Here is an 18824-nt window from a genome sequence, read left to right as displayed (position 1 = left end):
GCTAATGATGGGAAAATATGATAGATAAAATAAATAAAAATATATAAAAGAAGACAATGAGAATGTCAGAAAACTGTACAATATATTACTCAAACATACACACAAACACACACACACCACAGGGAATGACTAAAAGGAAACATACCAAAACATTTATCAGTCATAACAGTTGTGGTGTTGTTCAGAATGTTCTAATTTTCTTTATATTTTCTGTAGTTCTAAATGTTTTTCCATATACATGGGTTGTTTTTACCATCAGACAGGGAAAAACATTATTTTAAAGAGCTACTGTGGGTTCATATGTAGTAAAGACAATACCTTTGAGGAAACATCTAGTGAAGGAAAGTGTATAAAGTGTTAATATCTTCTGAGCCAAGGAAACCCGCAACATCCTTGGGAAGTAGGGCCCATGAGAAGTCAGTGAGAGATCAGGTGATAACTGAAGGCCAGCCACTGGTACCTCCTGTCTCCAGCAAATCATTATTTGAGTGGAAAAATGGCAAAGTCTCCCTGCTCAGTGCTTTTGGGCTTTTCCCATCTTATATGCAAAACACACATTATACTTTTGGAGGACATGGGGGAAGGAAAACAAGACCCAACACAAAGCACCAAAAAGAAGAGGTTTTACCATGAAACTAATGAAGCTGAAGCTTCAGGGTACCTTGCTTTCCTCAGCCCTTCCCAAGACCAAGGAATGTGTTCACATGGCCATTGTTTCCCAACATTCACAGAAGTTAAATATTTAAACCACAGTTATGATGACAATCACTTCCGTTTTGACTTCCCCTGTCATACTGCTGCTCACATCAGGTGGCACTGGAATAGTTGTGGCTTTACAGGGGATCCATTTAGTTAAAGTTTACTAGTCTCACACTGTTGACATTTGAAGCTGGATAACTATTTGTGTTGAGATCTACTTCGTGCAGTGAAGGATGTTTAGCAGTATCTGTAGTCTCTACCACTAGATTCCAGTACTACCACCCTACCCCCACAGACATGATAATGGAAAATGTCTCCAGACATGTCTAAGAACCCCCTGAGGTAGGAGGAGCGGTACAAAATCTCCCCAGTTGAAAACCACTGACCTAGGAGACACTGAGTTGAAGATACACATTAATTTGGGTTTAGTGAGGTATGTTTCTCTGGTTCATAGTTACTTGCATGAAGAGTCAGGTTCCCAGCTGTCCTAGAAAGGATGGCTTTCGGAAACATTGCTATAGTTCTCTGGGCTGACTCCCCATGTAATGTGAAGGTGTGAGGCCAGAGGAGCTATGTGTGATGTGAACAAGTCCACAGCTCTTGACACTTGAAGTGTGTGAATGATGGAGGAGAAATGAGATTTCAAATGTATGGAGCCAGAAGCTATTCTACAGAAAATTCTTCCAATCAGAAGTATAAAAAGGAGTTTCTTTTCTCATCAATACTGTTCAAAATGCAAGTTCTAATGTATATGAATTATAAATGCATAAAGTAAGGATATTTCATTTATTTTTGTATGGAATCAATAAAACTATCCTTGCTTTTTTGGTATAACCATTTTTTTACATAATTTTAAAAAATTTTATTTAAATTCCAGTTAGTTAGCATGCAGTGTTATATTAGTTTCAGATAACAATATAATGATTTAACACTTCCATATAGCACTCAGTGCCTATCACAACCAGTGTACTCCTTAATCCCTGTCACCTATTTCATCGATCCACCCACCTTCCCTCTGGTAACTGTTAGTTTTTTCTCTATAATTAAGAGTCTGTTTCTTGGTTTGCCTCACTCTTTTTCTTTTTTATTCCCTTTGCTCATTTGTTTTGATTCTTAAATCCCAAGATGAGGAAATCATGTGGTATTTGTCTTTCTCTGACTGACTTACTTCCTTTAGCATAAAACTCTCTAGTTCCATCCATATCATTGCAAAGAGGAAGATTTCATCCTTTTTATGGCTGAGTAATATTCCATTAAAATATACCCCACATTTTCTTTATCTATTCATTAGGCATTGGATATTTGGGCTGTTTCCATAATTTGGCTGTTGTAGATGATACTGATATAAACATTGAGGTACATGCATCCCTTTCAATTTGTATTTTTGTATTCTTTGGGTAAATATCTAGTAGTGCAACTGCTGGATCATAGGGTAGTTCTATTTTTAACTTTTTGAGGAACTTCCATACTATTTTTCAGAGTGACCGCACCAATTTGTGTTCCCACCAACAGTGCAAGAGGGTTCCTTTTTCTCCACACCCTCATTAGACCTGTTGTTTCTTGTTTCTTGTGTCGTTGATTTTAGCCATTCTGACAGGGGTGAGGTGTTTCATTGTAGCTTTGATTTGCATTTCTCTGATGGTGAGTGACATTGAGCATCTTTTCATGTATCTGTTAGCCAGCTGTATGTCTTCTTTGAAAAAAATGTCTATTCATGTCTTCTGTCCATTTTTAAATTGGATTATTCATTTTTTGGATGTTGAGTTTTGTACGTGCTTTATATATTTGGATACTAACCCTTTAATCAGATACGTCATTTGCAAACATCTCCTCCCATTCCATACGTTGCCTTTTAATTTTACTGATGGTTTCCTTCACTGTGCAAAAGGCTTTTATTTTGATGAAGAGGTAAAAGACCTGCACTCTGAAAACTATAAAACACTGATGAAAGAAACTGAAGGCGACACATAGAAATGGAAAGACATAACATGTCCACAAATTGAAATAATAATTATAAAAATGTCTATACCACCCAAAGCAATCTACATATTTAATGCAATCCCTATCAAAATACCAACAGCATTTTTCACAGAGCTAGAACAAACAATCTTAAAATTGTATGGAACCACAAAAAAACCCGAATAGCCAAAGCAACCTTGAAAAAGAAAAGCAAAGCTAGAGGCATCACAACTCTGTACTTCAAGTTATATTACAAACCTGTAGTTATCAAAAGAGTATGGTACTGGCACAAAAATAGACACATAAACCAATAGAAAACTCAGATATGTACCCATAACTCTATGGTCAATTAATCTTTGACAAAGCAAGAAAGAATATCCAATGGAAAAAACATAGTCTCTTCAACAAATAGTGTTGGGAAAACTGGACAGCAACAAGCAAAGGAATGAAACTGGACCACTTTATTACACCAAACACAAAAATAATTTCCAAATGGACTAAACACCTAACTGTGAGGCCTGAAACCATAAAAATTCTAGAGAACATAGGCAATAATCTCGTTGACTTTGGCTGAAGCAACTTTTGTCTAGATAAGTCTTCTGAGGTAAGGGAAACAAAAGCAAAAATAAACTATTGAGACTTCATCAAAATAGAAACTATTCTGACACAAAGAAGCAAACTGCAAACAACATTTTATCTAAGCATGAAAAAAATCATTTATTCTTTAACAAGGAAACATTCATTTTGAATCAAAGTAATGAGCAGCTTCTTAAATTTCTTGATAATTCACCTAATAAGAATAAATCATATGAGCATATTGGAAAAAGATGTTGCCCTTTTTGGCCCATTTATATGAAATTACTGCTATGGTTGAAAAGCACATAAAACTCACAATGTTCAGCTGAGACAAGGACATCAGTGACCAACCGGCAAATGAGTGTTGTCAATTCAAACAATATTTAGGATTCCTTATTTTCACAAGAAAATTTGAAAACTCCTGAAATAAATGTAATGGCATTTCCTCCAAATCTGGCAATTCTAATATTTTGTACAACAATCCCATTAGCAAGTTGTGAAGCTTAAAAAGGGCTTTTTAAAACTGTGAATTGCAAAAATAAAAGGGGGAGGGCTAATTTGATCAACCGTGACAGAGGAAAGACAAAATAACCTTCCTGTTCTCTCCACAGAAAAGTATAACACAAATGTCACATAAAGAGGAAGCCAAAGAGTATGCAGATCAAAGACATAAAACAAAAATATTATGGGGTCAAAGACCCAGCAGTTAATTTCAAAAGTATGATATTCTAGATATTATTTGTGACAACTGCTGGCTTTTACATTTTTTGAGATTTTCTTCATTCTAAGATATTTTCAGTTCATAATATCATATTTTTTATGCCTTCCCCCCAACTGTATAAGCCTTAGGCCTCACCATTTCGGGCCTGACCCAGAGTACACAGCCCAACCAGGCCCTGGGTTTGTGTTATCTCAGGCCATAGTCACACTCACTAGTGAAGTGAGCCTTGTAATTGTCCTTTTGCAATTAATCTTATTGATTGGATCATAAACCTGCCTCCAAAACATATTACAGACTTGAGACTTAATTTAGAAGTGTCCAGAATTCTACATCATGAAAGAAATCTCTGCCATCATTTGTTATTAGACCATAGGGGCCACGAGTGTGAGTGACTCTGGTATCAGAGAGCAGAGCCAACACCACATTACAGCTACCTGCAGTGGACACAGAAACTCTCAAGACAACAGCTAACATAATGAGCTCATATCTAATCGGCCCTGTTAAAGTGTGTCCTGTTTTTAAAATATTAAAAATGTGTTAAGTAAATTATACAGCAGATAGGGCAAAATAGATACATTTAGTTTAATATCAGTGGACAACACAAAACAGTCAAGGACCAACTGGCAAGACGGTTCTATGTATAATATTAGGCCATTTACACTGATAATATTTGTTTTGGTGTTCTGAGGAGAAAAACTGTTAGCATTGTAGGCCATCTGGAAAAGATGTTACATTTTCCAGAAGATTCCATGAGTGCAGGGACTATGTGATAGTATCTAGGACAGTGCCTGGTGCATTTAGGCACTCAACAAATATTTGTTGAATGAAGACTTTACCACTCTTCCCTGTTTCCTGAAAGTAAGAAGGAAAAATGGGAATAAATATGAGAAGCCATTTTCTTTGTGTAATGACCCTACTTAAAAGGAGAAACCCAAGGGCCTCTGGGTGGCTTAGTCATTAAGCATCTGCCTTCGATTCAGATCACAATTTCAGGGTCCTGGGATTGAGCCCCACATCAGGCTCCCTGCTCTGCGGGAAGCCTGCTTCTCCCTCTGCCACTCCCCCTGCTTGTGTTTCCTTTCTCTTTCTCTCTCTCTCTTTCTGTCAAAGAAATAAATAAAATCTTTTTTAAAAGAGGGGGTGATACCCATTCTTCAGAAACCTTTTCTTCAGATTATAGAAATAAGTAGATTCCTTAAAATGAAGCAAGGATGACTCCTGGTGACTTACACACACACATCTGCATAGTACCAAAAGATTACAAGATGAATCCTATCAGAACCAAAAGGCACCTAAAAGCTAGATATCCCCCACAAGGAGCTATTTATTTATCTCAAGGACTAAATTTAGCTTATTGAAGACCAGCAAATCTAAAACTTAAGCCTCCAGAGACTATATTTAATTACAAAATATTTTCAGTTTTCATGTCTGCATTTCTATCTACCTATTAGGACTATTAGTCAGGAAAGTATACTGTATATCCTAAAATGTGTGATTTATAGAAGTTGCTTCAATCTCAATACTGATTTTTATTACATAGTGGGACCATTTCCTTCCTTTTGAAACTTTTGAAAATGTACACCTCTAACACCATATTCCACAGGAAAAAGTTTTCTACAGCCAACTTTATAGAAACATGTATTTAAAAGAATTCTAAAGACCATTCCAAAATCCTTTCCTCACCAATGACTGGTTTTGTATTTATTAGGCCTGAATCAATATACAGCATTCCTATATTCTCTTGCTCTTGCCTTTGATACATTTTTATTTAGATGTTCATCCTTGTCCATTTTTTTTAAAAAGGCAGGATGAGATGATCATGCATCAGACCAAAAGCTTGCTGTTTGATCTTCCCTTTGGGCATTGCTGACACTCCTGATATAACATCCCCCTCTGGTTTTCCATATTCTTTCCTATCTACCTATCAATAGTCAATCAGAGTAAATTAACTATCATTTAAAATACAGTGATTTTTCTATTAAATAATCAAATTACTAACCCCATTTTGTTGTCTATTTACATAGGATATGTAGGAAATTACTTCTTTCAAATATATTTTTCAAGATCACATAGGTGACGGCCACCTATTTTTCCAAGTTAATTAAATTTGAAACAAGACCACTGGGGACAAAAATGCAAAAAAAAAAAAAAAATCCAGATGACTCAAAAAGCAGTAGGCTTCAATTATATTTTAACAACTTTCACAACAAACCCCAGTGTCTGTTTTGGCAAAGAATATCTCATAACTTTATTGAGAGAAACAAGCTCAAGAGGCCAAAACATTTTAGCACAATTTCAGACTTAACAGTTAATGCTTTGTAATTTAAAATAATAGAAAAAAATGTTGAAAAGTTCTAGAATGGAAATGCTAAAATTCGAATTTAAATTCTTCCAGCCACCTGCACATAGATGTTTATAGCAGCTTTATTTATAATTGCCAAAACTTGGAAGCAATGAAGATGTCCTTCAGTAGGTGAATGGATAAATAAGCTGTGTTGCACCCAGACAATGTAGTATTATTCAGTGCTAAAAGAAATGCGCTATCAAGTCGTAAAAAGACATAGAGGAAACTTAAATGTATATTACTAAGTGAAAGAAGCTAATCTGATATGATTCCAACTATGTGACATTCTGGAAAAGGCCAAACTGACAGTAAAATCATTAGTGGCCAGAAGTAAGGATGGGGGGAAGTTGGGTAGGGATAAAAGGCAGAGCACAGAGGTATCTTAGGACAGTGAAAATACTCTGTATAATACTATAATGTGGGTATGTGTCATTATACATTTGTCTAAACCCACAGAAGGTACAATACCAAGAGTAAACTCTAAGGTAGACCATGAACTTGGGCTAATAATGATGTGTCAATGTAGATTCATTAATTGTAACAAATGTACCACTACACTGGGAGATACTGATAATGTAGGAAGCTATGCATTGGCGGGGGCAGGGATATGTGGGAAATCTCTGTACCTTCCTATCATTTTTGCCATAAGCCTAAAACTGCTCTAAAAAGTAAAGTCTTTTTAAAAAAGATTTTATTTATTTACTTCCCAGAGAGAGAGACAGCGAGAGAGGGAACACAAGCAGGGGGAGTGGGAGGAGAAACAGGCTTCCTGCCAAGCAGGGAGCCAGATGTGGGCCTCAATCCCAGAATCCTGGGATCATGACCTGAGCCGAAGGCAGACGCTCAATGACTGAGCCACCCAGGAGACCCTAAAAAATACTTTTAAAAAATTCAGTGCACCTCCTGGAAAGTAAGACTATTTTCCTCACTGGAGGTTTTCTGACAGGATGGAGAAACTTGCTGTCATAGCTATGTGTGTACAGGAACCGGGCAATGGATGGGTAGTCAGATTAGATAATTTCCAAAGTCTTTTTAAAAAATCATTTCCAAAGTTCTTAAAAACCTCAAGTAACATAAGATATAGATAAAATAATTTAAGTCAAAACTGCATAAATAAAATAAAATGGAAAAAATCCTAAAGGCAAAAAAAATTTTTTTTTAATTGACAATTAGGAAGTATAACAACTAAACAATCTGGTTGGTAAAGGTATTCTTGTTAAAAAAAAAAAAAATCCTACCAAGGGTGCTTAGGTGACCAGTCAGTTAAGCATCCAACTCTTGATTTTGGCTCAGGTCATGATCTTAGGTGGTGAGAACAAGCCCTGCATTGGCTCATAATCAGTGGGAAGTCTGCTTGAAATTCCCTCTTCATCTCCCTCTGCCCTCGCTCCTCTCTCTTTCTTTCTTTAAAATAAATAAATTTTAAAAATTCTTCCAGCAGATTTTAGAGTCTACTAGAAGATGGGCAATCAAATGATGTTCCATGTCAGTTCTCTGCCATAGGGTCCTTCATGAGTGAAGATGGTGCCTACTGATAGTTCAGTTGCTTCATGTCGTTTATAGTGATTTGAGGGTAATGGACTCTGAACTATGGACTCCATATCCCAGAGTCCCCCTTATGAACAAGTAATAGGCCCAAAGAATGGAGCATCCAAGTTAGGAGAGGGGCCAGTACCTGACTGGCCCACAGTCAACCAGCACAAGCCTTTGGCCCCTCCTGCCAGTAGAACTAAGAACACATGGGGCCTTCATGAAGTTCCCTGAGGTTAGGTAAAATTGGAAGGAAATAAAACCCAAGGCCCAATTGGTTACTACCCTGTCATGGAATGCCTCTAGTGCTAACACAGCAATCTGGAGCTGGCAACAGACACCAAATGATCAAACCATCTCCTGAGGCCCAAAAAGAAGAATGGCCAGCCATGCTAATCTGCAGCAGAGCTGGAATGGGCATTCTGGGCTTGACACCTGCAACTAAATTTTTCCATAGAGCCTTCCTACATCATTCTACCTTGAAATAAACTGATTCTACTCCTAGACCCTTCAAGTGATCATGACTTATGCTTCTCATGGACTCTACTTGCCTTCAAAAGCAGCTCTCTTGTTAACCACAAATTCTCTTCCATCTAGCCAACCCCTAAGCTTGCCATGCTTTAAAGAGACTGCCAAAGGAGGAAGATAATGATGTTAATTGAGGCTTCTAATTTCTCCCTGTAAAAGTTATGAAGTTGCTTGAATAAGTTAATTTATTATACAGTAAATGTGTGGTGGGGTGAGGTTGGGGGTGCTGTTCCATTTCAGTTCCTGGGTCTGTTGCTGATGAGGTCTTTGAACTCTTGCCCATGCCAAGCCCATGAATCAGTGTCATTTACCATGTGCATTTAGATAATTGAAATAATAAAGATGAAATGGATACAAAAGATCTACTATTTCATGAATAGTAATTCCTTTTATCAGTGCACCAACAGTGAAGCAAATTAGACCACCTACATTCTTGCTTCATGAAAAAGATCCTACCATCTTGCCCCATCTTTCCACCATCCTACTTATTTTCATTTTCTTTCCTAAAAAGTACTAATATGTGTATATATCTATATGTATGCTTCTAATCAAAATTATAATTCTGAATGAAAATGATGTGGGAATTTATACGAATAATACACAGGAAGAAAGTCGAACATAAATGTTTATATTTTCTTTCTTCACCATGGTTATAAAAAGCTTAAGCATACAAAAATTGGAAGTTTAAAAACTCAGCTTACTATAAACTTTGAAATACTATGCTGAAAAAGAAAAGTGTTCAAATTTAAAGCCACTTAACCTGTTATAAAGTCAGGAAAGAATATCATTCCTAAAAATAAAATACCCCTAAAATAAACAAGGTCAGGAAGACATTGTTGTTATGAGAGAACATCATTAACTTTGAATGTGATTTTGAATGTCTCAGCCTGTCTGGAATCCCAGTGATAATGATAAATCACATTTATCTCTTTTACTAGAAACTAACACAAATTTAAAAGTGACAAACCACATACGATTCAGAAGGATTCTTCCAGATCTGTTTCCAATTTCAATATTAGTTTCCTATCTAGGACTGAACTTCAAAATGCTAAAACACACCATCCATGGTCTCAAGTCAGAAAGAAACTGATGGACAAAGAAAGCACATGCTTTTGACAAAGATTGCCAGAGAAGAAAACTTCTAAAGGAAATCTCTGCCAAAAATAAAACAAACTAACATTTAACAAACAACAAAAAGAGAGAGAGAGAGAAGGGACCCCTGGGTAGCTAGCTTGTTTGGTTAAACATCGTTGGTTGATTTTGGCTCAGGTCACGATTCCAAGATCCTGAGATCAAATCCCATATGAGGCTCTGCACTAAGTGTAGAGCCTACTTGAGATTCATTCTCTCTCTCTCTCCCCCCTCCCCGCCCCACCCCCTGCTCCTGCTCTCAATAAACAAATAAATAAATAAATAGATAGATAAATAAATAAAATTTTAAAACAAAGCAAAACACCCAAATCATTTAGCTCATACATGCATGGTGCTACCAATGCACTTTGTCTTTTGCCTTCTGTGTCACTGTTTTCAGCTTGACAGTGACAGCTTGACATTTCAAAGTGTGGACCTCTTAGCAAACATTTGGGATCTGTTTTCATCCTTTCACCATAGAAGCCTCCCCTATGTCATCCTGTGCTGCTGCAGCTCTTGGAAAGATTATTCTCCCCAAAGATAATTCCTTCTCAGAGCCTAAAACAGTGGCAAGCACACACAAGTCACTCGATAAATATTTGTGAATTAATTAGTCAAAACTTCCACATCTCCAGACTATTTTTTCCACCTAGATTTACAGCTCAGCAAGACAAAGCTGATTTTTCCAGAGTCTCTGGAACTTTCTGCTCAAGCCATCTCAATACCTCGTTAGGTTGGCTTTCAGACTGGGTATTTCCCCACATGCAAGTGATGTCTGGAACTTTTTCTACAAGTAGTGAGTTTAAATCAACAACAACAAAGATGAAGAAATCAAAAGTATGTACATCATAAACTCATTTCTCTCCAAATACAGTCAAACAAAACAAAAAACATCCAGCCACCCTCTAGGGGACTTTTTTTTTTTTTTTTCCATTTCTTAAAACGTAGGTATCAGCACTCCATGCAAGCATGAACTCTGGCATTTCAGACTGGGAGGGGTTTACTGGAGGGACTTAAGAGTTTGGAAGGTTACAACAACATCAGAGCCAGGCTTCAGGGATCAGAAGACCCCACCACCTCTGGGAGGATCAATGATGAACTCAATACAATTTTGAGAAATTAACAGTTATTGGCATCTATTGGCCAATCCAAGTATGAACCTACTCAGCAAAAGGAATTCACAGTACAGTTCAATTCCAAAAGCATCTATGGAGCATCTCTGCAGTGCCAGACACTATGCCAGGTAATGGGGAGTCAGAAATGATTGAGAAGATGTCCAGAGGAGCGACATAAAAAAATAGCTATAACAAGACACACAAATTTACTTTCAGTAATAGTCTTCATTCACCATACTTCATTAACAATAGTGTTTCCCTTTTGCCTCCAAATATGTTAAAACGATTAATTATATGTAGTAACCAAGCTCTGAAATTCCTGGGGGAGATCTTTTTATTTTAAACATCATCCAGATGAGGGGTGCCTGGGAGGCTCAATCAGTTAAGTGTCTGACTTCAGCTCAGGTCATGATCTCGAGGTCCTGGGATTGAGCCCCACAGCAGGCTCCCAGCTTGATGGGGAGACCCCTTGTCCCTCTTCCCTCTGTTCCTCGCCCCACTTATGCATTCGGTCTCTCTTTTTAAAGGATAAAATCCTTAAACAAAACAAAACAAATAAAGTAATAAAAAAAAGAAATACAAAACAATGATCCAGAAGAGAATCTATAGGGGGCACTGTCAGGTAAGTTGTGGGGAACACCAAGGGCAGAAGGCACTCTTGCCTTCCTGTTTGAGAGTCAGGGGCAACATGCAATGCAGGGGTCCCACACCAACACAGAGCAACCTAGCAGAGCAAAGAGGGTAGAGTACACAGTCAGGTGGAAATGGCTGACTCCAGAGTGAGTACTGAGTACTGACTACTGAGGCTCCCTCAGTACTAAGTGGAACAGACACTGCTGAGAGCCAGAAGGCCTGCCAGGGGACCTTACAGGGCATGGGTTGACCTCTTGGCATAGCTTAAGCAGAGCACCTGAGTCAGGAAGTGGATGCAGGACCAAGGAAAGTTCTCATCAGCAGAGAGAGGCCACCCATCATTGGCCAACCTGAGAAACACTAGATGACACATGTATCAGCTGCAGACATCAGAGAAAGAGGTCAGCAGAATCAAGGCTGCTGGGCATGCCAACAGCCCCCACACAGCTGAGAGTCCCTCATGTAGATAGATCCGGACACTATCTCCCAGTAGACCCCAGGGAGCAGCCTCGTGTGGAGCAAATGCAGCTACCACTCTACACACACAACCACTGTCTAAAGATAGCAGAGAACTTGGGATGGAAATTCAAGAGGAAATTAGAGCAATCATCCCCAAAGACAGGTTTATCTAGAATAAATTACTGATTAGGTCTAAGGTTTGAAGTAGACTGTGTATTTAGTTATTTTCTTCTTACCTAAAACGATGGAGTACTCTACAGAGTACCACATAGTTCTAGAAAAAAATAAAATATATTTTCTCTTGTGCATCTGAGTTGCAGCGGACAGACCCACTAAACAAAAAGGAAGGGGGTGATGAGGGTTTGCCAGGCTCAGAGAATGGAGAAAGTAAAGGTACAGAGTTGGGAATATGAATAAATACACTTAGGGCCTAAGAGGATTTTCAACTTGACTGTCAAAGAGGGTTCAAGAAGAAGGCCCGGATAGGTGAGAACACTATGGAGGTTTACAATTCCTTGGAAATGGAATTTAATTAAACCTTGTTTTTCTAACTTTAAACTTAAATCTGATTTCACTAAGAAGCAGCTTTTTGTCTGAATTAGAAAAAAATCAAAATTTTAGTTTAATGTTAACATTTACCCTCAGTGTTCTAAAGATCTTTTTCTCTTTTATCAAAAAATGCACTAACAATAGATGGATACATTGACTACTGAGAGAGGGAAGAGAGATCTTCAGAGTAAAATTAATCTTATGGACAAGAAGAGATGAATTCTTCATATGCATGTTCACATAAAAAATGATAAAAATGAGCAAAATAATAAAAAGAGACACACACGAAAACTGTACTACACCAAGGGATTGCATGGTTTCACTTTCCACTGGACTGTAAACTGTCTGAAAGAAACAAAAAAAAAAAAAAAGAAGAAGAAGAAAAGAAGGCATGTCTGGGTTGAATTCCAGCACATTGCATAAGGAATTAATTACCTCCAATTTCAAAACTGGCCTTTCTGGTGTTTGCTTTGAGTTTGGGATACTTATGACTTTGAATTATTTTTATACCAAATTAGCAGGATTTCCCCCTCTATTATCTATGATACAAAAGCAGCCATATCCTTCTCTATCGTATTATACTAATACTAAGGTCCTCATGATCTCATCAGGAAAGGTGGCTATCATCAGGAGCCCTGTGTGTCTGTCCACCACCTTCCCCCCTATTTGAGCCTCTTCAGCCAAGGAGGGTGAAGATGGCTAACAGCCCGAGACGGCCCTGGGGAGTCTCATCTGATGGACCAGGAAAATCTGCAGCAAGCACTGAGTAAGTGAGTAATACACTCATTGTCAAGGTTTCCCCCTCTGTATTTGTATATATGCCTATCCTCTGAGCAGAAATGGGTTTTGACTTCCAGGAGCATGGGCATCTGTGGCTCACATACAACCTTAACCCAAATTTCACAAATTTAAACTGGAATTTTGTCTGGCAGTTTGGATTGGTTTTTGTTTAAAAGTCAATGATACAGTACTCCTGCCACCCAATTTACATGGGCTTTTCAAGTTACTGAAGGGGTTGAACACGTGGGATTACACGCAGCTCTTCAACCATGCAAAGTTGCTTCACTTCTTCTAAGAAGTTAGTCTACGCCCCCACCCCCACTAGAGACTGTGAGAACTTTGAGGATAAAGAGTTGATTCTAAGATAATGCTTGGTAACTAGTAAATGTTAATTGAATGTAATGCATCCTAACAAAAGGACAAGACAACTGGGTTAAGCTATATCAAGAGACAAGCTTTTATCTTAAAAGATTTGCTTTGCAATGAGCTTTACTGAGCACCAGAATGGTGTGGCATGCCCATGTGAAATTTGAATTGACAATATGAACTTATAAGTACTGATGAATGACTAAGGAAGGAGTGAATATTAATCAAACAAAATATTAGAGTTAGTAGGAGAAACAGGATCCCCCAAGCCAATTTGTTAACTGGTCTTCCCTGTCACCAAAATCTGTAGGAAGTACAAATGCCTATACATGGATAAATGAGGCAGAGAGATGCAGGGTTTGATTAGCTTAGGGTGGTATGAAAGAAACACTAATCCTTAGAGTATGGTCCAGACCCCCAGGCATGAGACTCATCTGCAGCAAATCAGAATCCCTGAAAGTGTGGCCTAGGAATCTATATTTTAACCACAATCCCTAGTGATTCTATGCATAACAGTCTGAAAACGGATGCATAAGACAGTGATCTCCCTCCTGTGAATTTCAACCTTGAATTCAAAAGTGAATTTCAGTGGAAAAAGTATGACCTTTTAAAAAAAAATGGTGTTGGTTAAATTGCAAATCTATGGTGGGGGGAGGGACACGTGTGTCTTGACACCCACCTTAAACCACAAACAAAAAAATCAATTCCAAATGGTTTGTAGATCTGTATATAAAATGTAAAACAATAAATCTTCTTGGTGGGGGGATCCCCAGAAGAATAGCTTCATGATTTGGAATAGGAAAGGATTTCTTAAGTCACGAAAAGCATTGAACAAATTTTCCTTTAGGAAAGAAAAATATAAATTGAAATACATTAAAGTTAAGAACTGATGTTATCAAAAGACACTATTAAGAAAGAGAAACCACATCACAGAACTGATGAAGATCCTTGCAATTCATATATTGTATCTGAGAAAGGACTTATAGCCATAAATCCATAAAAACCTTGACAGTAAGATAGACAAAAAGACTCAAAGAGGTACCTCACAAAATAGAATAAACATATGTAAGGGTATTTAACATTATTAGTTATCAGGGAAGTTAAAGTCAAACCACAATGAGTTGCTACTTCACACCCAAGAGAATGGCTACAAATTTAAAAAAAACTGGCCATGTCAATGTTGGTAAGTTTGTGGATCAACCAGAGCACTTAAACACATCTTTTGGGAATAAAAATTGGTACAACCATTTTGGAAAATGATTTGACAATATCTACCAAAGCCAAGCATGTGCATACATATTTTATGAGCCATTCCTAAGTGCATACTGGGTATATATATATATATATATTCATATGTTCATCAAAAGATGATGAGCACTACACGTAATACCCCAAAATTAGAAACAATTCAAATGCCTCTCAATAACAGAATGGGTAAATAGTGGTATATTCATACAAAACAAGCCATGTAATAAAATTGGCACAATACAAAGAACTGAAGAATTACTACATGGATGAATCTTGCTAACACTATGCCAAGAACAAGAAGCCAGACCCTAGAGTACATTCTATGTGATTTGATTTAAGTGAAGTTCAAAATCAGGTGAAACTAAGAGAGTAGTGGTGACTTTGTCCCACTGCAGGGAATAAGAAAGGGCATGAGTGATGCTGTAACATTCTATTTCTTGATCTGGGTGCTGGTTAAATGGGTGTATTCACTGTGTTGAAATTCATCAAGTGGAACACTTATGATCTCTACATTTTTTTGGTATGTATATTTACTTCACTAAAAAGCTTACTTAAAAATTAAATTTCTCAAACAAGCCTACTTATCTGAATATATTCTTTGGCATTAACATTCCATAGCCTAGTACGCTCTTCCATCCAACAGCATCGCTAAGCAGGACTTCACCCATAAAGCCACTCTTCTGTATGATTATAATGGATTTCTGCATTTATATGGCGCCTTTCCTCTGCAAAGATCAAAGGGCTTCTGCATAATAAAAGATAGCATATCAAATGCAGCATATCAAACACAGTTAGGTCTGAGAATAAAGGGGAAATACTGAACTCAGGGACATATAATCTAGGAAACCTGTAGACATAAAATAAGTCATAAAAACTGTATGTAAAAACAATCATAAACATCAACTATTAAGAATTCATTTGTGTGAAATAAAAGGCCTGCTGCTCTTGAGGCTTTCTTGCTCTTGACATGGCAAGGACGGAGAGCAGCCTAGGCATTCAATTTAGGTCTTAGACTCCTAGGCACCACATTGCAAGATTTCTCTGGAGTCAACTTGGCACCTCACCGCAGTAAAACAGAACAACTAAATAAACTGTGCTGCTGTTCAAAGAGCTTTCATATGTGCTTTAAAATATAAACTCCCTAACCCTGACAACTAATTAAATGGGCCTTTTTCATATTTGTGAAATAAATATTCTATTGATATATCTCTGAGGCATATAGAATTATATACATTGCTTTTATGTTTTACATTGGCATTCACCAAATGTGTTTTCCTCAAACTTCAATTCTTAAAATCTTCAAGGGAAAATGTGCACAATAAGGAATTTTTCAGTGACCTGAGGTCACTTTCAAAACCTGTGTGGGGTGATGTTCTGGCTTGGCCAGTGACCTTGGGAGATATTTCCATTAGCCTAACAAAGGACAACTTTAGCTTTGTGAATTGTGAAATCACTGCTCAGACTTCTCTCTGTAATGTCTACACATGTGGAGGGAGGAAAAGGAAAATAGTTGGCCTTGGATAATTTAAATAGTCCATATTCTGCACATGGATATCTTCAATAGAGGGAGTCAGATAAATGGAAACAGTGTTGTAATTTCACTTATATATTCCTTAAGAAAGGTGACAATAGACAATGATAATGGAGAAGAGGAGGAGGAAACCAGCCATAAACATTTGGCAAACATTTTAAATGAATAAACTCATTAAATTCTCACAATAATCTTATTAAGTTTGCAGTTTATTATCTCCATTTTACAGAAACAAAAATGGAGATTTTTTTTAAAAAAAGGTTAACTAACTTGTCCAAGATCAATGACATAATAAATAAGGAAGCCAAGACTTAAACCTAGGCAATAGGACTCCAGAGCTGTGTTCTTTAACCCAAGCATTTATGGAATCAGGGGGAAGGAACACTATGGCATTCCATGGTAAGATTTTGTGTTGAAAGAATACCTTGCCATTCATTCTTTCAGCGTTCGTGTTTTTCATGAACTGCTCTGTCAGAAGTTACTCCTATAACCTGTAATAAGAAAGGAGAACAAAAAGACCTATTTCATAAAGCTGAAATGGATCACAAGTCCCATGTTCCCACAGGGACCATCAAGATGTATGTCAGAAACCAGACACAGCTGCTTTAACCCAATTCACACAAGTTTAAAATATTACAACCAGTCCCGATCAGTAGAATTTGTTCTTTTTGCAGATTTCTGATTTGTCCTTATCCTTGTGTTCAGGCTTTTAACCTACTGGCACTTACAAAAAATTCACATTCCTTGGAAGCCTTATGAATTCAGATTTCCTCTATAGGCAGTAGCAATGATTCATTCATAACAAGAGTGTTGCTAACTTGTTCAATAGGAGACCAGTCTTTGGGGAAAAAAACAACAGCTAGGAGATTTTCATCTGAACAGGAGGTCACTTTAAAATTCAATTTAGTGACACCCTTGTGGGTTTCCCCTGGCACCTAGAATATATGGACTAATAATTGGGAACAGCTGTTTATCTTGACTGGAACCACTCTATTTAAATAGCTCCAAGATTACACCCTTGGCCTCTGCTTTTTTATATACTTTGGAAATAAACTACTGTGGATGCCCAAATGTATTCAGACAATGGAAGAAATGATTTATGGAGACTGAGCGCATTCAGAACTGCAAGCCTCATTCATTTCCCTTGTTCAATCATCACCACCCATACAAAGGAGAGGGAAGAAAATGGCAAGGTCACACAGTTACTTATCCCCAGGAGTCACCCTGAATAAAAGTTACCCTCAGATTGAAGCACTTTTTCATGACCTTCACTCTAAGACACAGTTGTTGCATTTGACTCCACCAAACACCTAACTTAATGTCAAGTTTATTCAATCTGACATTCCCAGAGTATTTATTTTTGGTGTGCCCCAAGTGGAGCCCTAAACAATTAATAAAATTCCTGTAGAATATGAGATTTACATATTTTAACTGGACACTTAAAGGATACTTCAGTTTTTTTCCCATTTGGGCAAATTTTGCTCAGTTCTTTTTTCTTTTCTTTTGATTCCATGAAGATTTATTACATGTTTAGTCTAAGCCAAGTGCTCATCCCTCAAAATGGCTAAACTAAATTTGTTCATGCCAAACACACTTGTAATCTTTCTTTTCCGATGTAAATATCCAACAATAAAAAAGTAATAAAATATAGCATGACATATCCACTTGGCAAAAATATTATGGGCCTATTCACAGATAATGATTGCATTGATAGGATTATGAAGAAATTGGGGAAATTAAAATGATATTGTGAAGTTAAAAGAAGCAAAATTGAATAGACCCATGGTGATAACCATGTAAAATTATGCACAGACAAAAGCTAGAAAAGAAAAAAATCAAAATGAAATATGCTATATTCTGATTCTCTCCATAAATATTCTAAAATACCAGAGAGGGTGCCTGGGTGGCTCAATGGGTTAAGCCTCTGCCTTCAGCTCAGGTCATGATCTCAGGGTCCTGGGATCAAGTCCTGCATTGGGCTCTTTGCTCAACAGGGAGCTTGCTTCCTCCTCTCTCTCTCTCTGCTTGCCTCTCTGCCTACTTGTGATCTCTCTCTGCCAAATAAATAAATAAAATCTTTTTAAAAAATTAAAAATTAAAAAACCAGAGAGATCAGCAAGCTGAGCCAGTAAAACCATTTGAATCCATACCCATAGCATAACCATGAGAAAGAAAATACTACAAACTCAAAGTCTATCTAAATAGGTAAATAAATGACTCAGTTCAGAAGAGCCTGTTCAGAAAAAAGGAAAGGAAAGCAGGGGTATAGGTATGGAAAAACAGACCCCCAGAAAGAGAATGTCTCCCCTAAATGGGAAAATACAGGTATGAGACACAGTAGATTAAAGTGCAGGTAACTGATGAATCAAAGGGAAGGAGTTTGAAAGTCTGCAAGAACAAGGGTTGTAATCTTGGGAAAGCATTGGTTCTAGAGGAAAAGGAAAGGGCAACCTTCAGATGTTAAGAAAATAAGAACTGGAAATTAAGAGTACTTCAAAAATAAGAGCATCACAAAATCAGAAGCCATACTACCCTCCCCCACCACGAAGGGGGCATTTTTTAGGAAACTGTCATTTATAAAGAAACAGAAGAGGAAGCCTTTTAATTAAGAAATCTCATAAGCTATCTAAACTTCATCTCTTCACCTCGTCTACC

At 37.4% G+C, this 18824-nt stretch overlaps 1 long non-coding RNA gene across 1 annotated transcript in view; it reads right to left on the bottom strand.

The window, feature by feature from the left end:
* Positions 1-15358, bottom strand: part of LOC123387033 — a 79876-nt gene extending 64518 nt beyond the window's left edge. The window contains exon 1 of the long non-coding RNA XR_006601381.1: positions 14070-15358. This is a non-coding gene — a long non-coding RNA (uncharacterized LOC123387033). The remainder of the gene's footprint in view (positions 1-14069) is intronic.
* Positions 15359-18824: the final 3466 nt, after the last annotated feature.

The sequence above is a fragment of the Mustela putorius genome, unplaced genomic scaffold (genome assembly GCF_011764305.1).
Source record: "Mustela putorius furo isolate JIRA1106 unplaced genomic scaffold, ASM1176430v1.1 tig00003845_pilon_pilon_pilon, whole genome shotgun sequence".
NCBI classification, from domain to species: Eukaryota; Metazoa; Chordata; class Mammalia; order Carnivora; family Mustelidae; genus Mustela; species Mustela putorius.
This window is presented reverse-complemented; position numbering and strand designations above follow the sequence as displayed.